A 2871-nucleotide genomic window follows, 5' to 3' on the forward strand; every position below is an offset into this window, starting at 1 on the left:
TTTCGGCAGTGCAAAGGAAAAGTAATAACTCGGCAAAAGAAGGTGGATCTCTTTGTTTTAGCTCTGACTGCAGTTCTGTCAACAGGCCATTGTCCCAACAGCCTCTATTGAACTGTTTCACAAGTTGTCTGCTCATGTCATTTGCTCAATACCTCCTCTACACATTACAAGATTTAGTGCCACCTGCAGGCGATGCAAGTAAGCCGAAGGTCTCTCACCCGGGTCTTGGAGAGTGTTCATAAATCGCACAAGCAGTTCTTCACCATCTTCAACTATTCCAAAGGCTGAGTCCAAAAGCTTAAGGTAGTCTTTAGGGGTCGCTTCAGGCCCAAGGGACGGATAACGTCAGAAGCAGGAGCAAGCAACTTTCCAGAATTCTCCGAGTTTTTTCCAAGTCAGAAAGAGAAGGAATCTTCAATCAGGTGGTCAACATGAAAATGCCACATTTCGTAGTCAGCTTCACTGTAAGGTCTGGGTACTTTACCAGAAAAAGCACGCAGTCTTAATGAGGGGTGAGAACTTGGCGTCTTTTCCACATTTTAACAATATGCTCACCTACGATTTTCTGAATTTCAGGTGGGCTAAGATCGTCTGGACTCAACATTTGAGATGTCACATTTTGTCTGAAGGGGTATTGGAAGGGTTTTGGAGTGTGTGGGCTTCAACTTGATGTGGAGGTGAAACTGAACTCTGTGCAGGCTCAATGGGAGTGCTTGGCTCAGCATCTGCAGTACCATGGACTTTTCAATGGTAGACATAACCTCCCGCAACACATCTTCGTAGTCTTTCCCACTTAACTTGGCTAAATCTTTTAATTCACTAAGGTACGTGTCAGTAGCACGACTCCCTACTGTCCTGGTGTACACATCTTTCAAAACCTGAATGCAATATTTAAGATCAGGATTGTCGGTGGGTACAAATGTATAAGGCAGAGATGAAGCTAAAGTTTGTAGAGCTCTACCAGATTCAAACTCAATAATCCTGCTGCCTTTAAATATGGATGCCTCAGGAACAGTTAACACCCTAGTGACTGCACCATGCTGCTCTAGGTACTCCAAAAGCTCTTCACCTTTTTCTGATCCAATAAAACCACTAACAATAAGTGCATTCGGAACTTTGACACCAAGTTTTTCGACAAACTCCATTCTAACAGTGTTAAACCGTTTAGTTTGATTCCTGGGGGTTATTCTTATGTTGTTACACAACTCTCTAGGCTCCTGGCTGGCTCGCCACTTTATGTAACCCTTCTAGTATTTCTTGACCTTTGTGTCAGTATTTGGAAATGGAAGTATATTTATCTCCAATGTATGTATCAGCAGAGAAAGAGGAAATGGCCTGATCAGAAGATTATAGATTTGAAAGAGCCTAGGGGTGTATCAACATAAGACATAACAACACTTTGTTTAACTGGAAAACTATGTATACAAAATTTAATGTCATGAACTCAATTGAACTAAAATGGCAGTACAAAATTAATTGAGAGCGCTCTTAAAAAAAAAGAGAAAAAAATAAAAATAAAATAAAATATATCCAAATGAAATAAAATATACTCCGGTATAGTCCTTTAGTCTTTTCTTACTTCTTTAGGTTCGCTCAGTGTTCAGTGTATTTTATAGCCTGTCGGGCTACAATCTACCAGTTCATTTGACTCTTGGGCTGGGGCTCGCCATCCAATACTGGGAATCTTCATCTGTTCGTCCTCTGCACGTCTGCGATTCGGACTTTGATCCCAACATAAAACCTGACCTATGGATAAGGTCAGAATAAAGTAGCTTAAAATATGTACTATAGAACTACAATACCCACAACTACTGTACACATTCAATTTTCAAAATAAAATATGTTGTACAACATTATGAATTCCTAAGGTTCACGATTACATCATTACCACATCAATATACCAAATAACATAGTTGGAATGTGATAATACAGTAATTGTACTAACTCCATTGTTTGGAGTGCATAGTACACATCAAAAAAAAAATAACAACACACCTTTAAAGTACATTTGGAATACTTGTTGGCGTCTTGATCTAATCATTTGTACCAAAAGATTAGAAAAGAGGCAGTGAATTGCAATTGTAGTTCTCCAATTACTATTCCCAGGGCTTAAGAACTACGTTAACAGCTTAGCTTAGCTGATAGACTGTCACTTCAAAATTACAGAAATATACAACCGTTCACAACAAAACACAAGACTTTACATTGTACCTTTTAATTGCGGTGCTGATTTAATTAATCGACACACAGCTAATCATTTTGGCCTAATAAAATGGAAAAAGCTAGCGAAAATTAGCATGCTACGTTAGCACAATTCATTTGTATGGGACTCACCGATACAGGGCACAATGTGCTAACAAGGCTACGGGGTTTCCTGAGGCTTCCACGGGCACTCGGCACTTCAGTATCTTAAGATTTAACAAAGGCTTTGTCACAAATATGCAACATATGATACTTCAGGCAGTTATAGCAATTGTTTGCGCTTACCCAGCAACAATTGTATCCATAGAGGAAACCAATTTCCATGCGTAAGCTCTTGTAACACACGAGCAGGGGTTCTCTGGTCAGCGTCTGATGAAAGACTGAGCAAGGCGCAGCGTTGTGCAATGCCCCGCGGTTCAAACCGTTGACCTTATTGGGTTAATATCACACCAGGCTTACTGCTATTGGTTGCTCAGTGTGTCAATCAAAACAGCATTTTAACTTAAGCTTACAACTTCTTAACTCTTCTTTTTTTTCTTTTAGTATATTTATGTCAACATACTTATGAACTTATATCTCTCTGTTATTTTATCACTATTTATGCTCCGGTAAATAAATAAAATTTCATTTATTTATCTCATTTTAACCCTGGGTTACATAAGGGTGGGT

General features: G+C 39.3%; 1 long non-coding RNA gene across 1 annotated transcript; it reads right to left on the reverse strand.

The window, feature by feature from the left end:
• Nucleotides 1-1610: 1610 nt before the first annotated feature.
• On the reverse strand, nt 1611-2545 carry LOC117509331. The gene is made up of 3 exons (XR_004560381.1): nt 2488-2545; nt 2335-2408; nt 1611-1746 (listed from the first exon to the last, which is right to left on the reverse strand). It is a non-coding gene; the product is annotated as an uncharacterized LOC117509331 (long non-coding RNA).
• Nucleotides 2546-2871: the final 326 nt, after the last annotated feature.

This window comes from Thalassophryne amazonica, chromosome 4 (assembly GCF_902500255.1).
Source record: "Thalassophryne amazonica chromosome 4, fThaAma1.1, whole genome shotgun sequence".
Classification (NCBI taxonomy): domain Eukaryota; kingdom Metazoa; phylum Chordata; class Actinopteri; order Batrachoidiformes; family Batrachoididae; genus Thalassophryne; species Thalassophryne amazonica.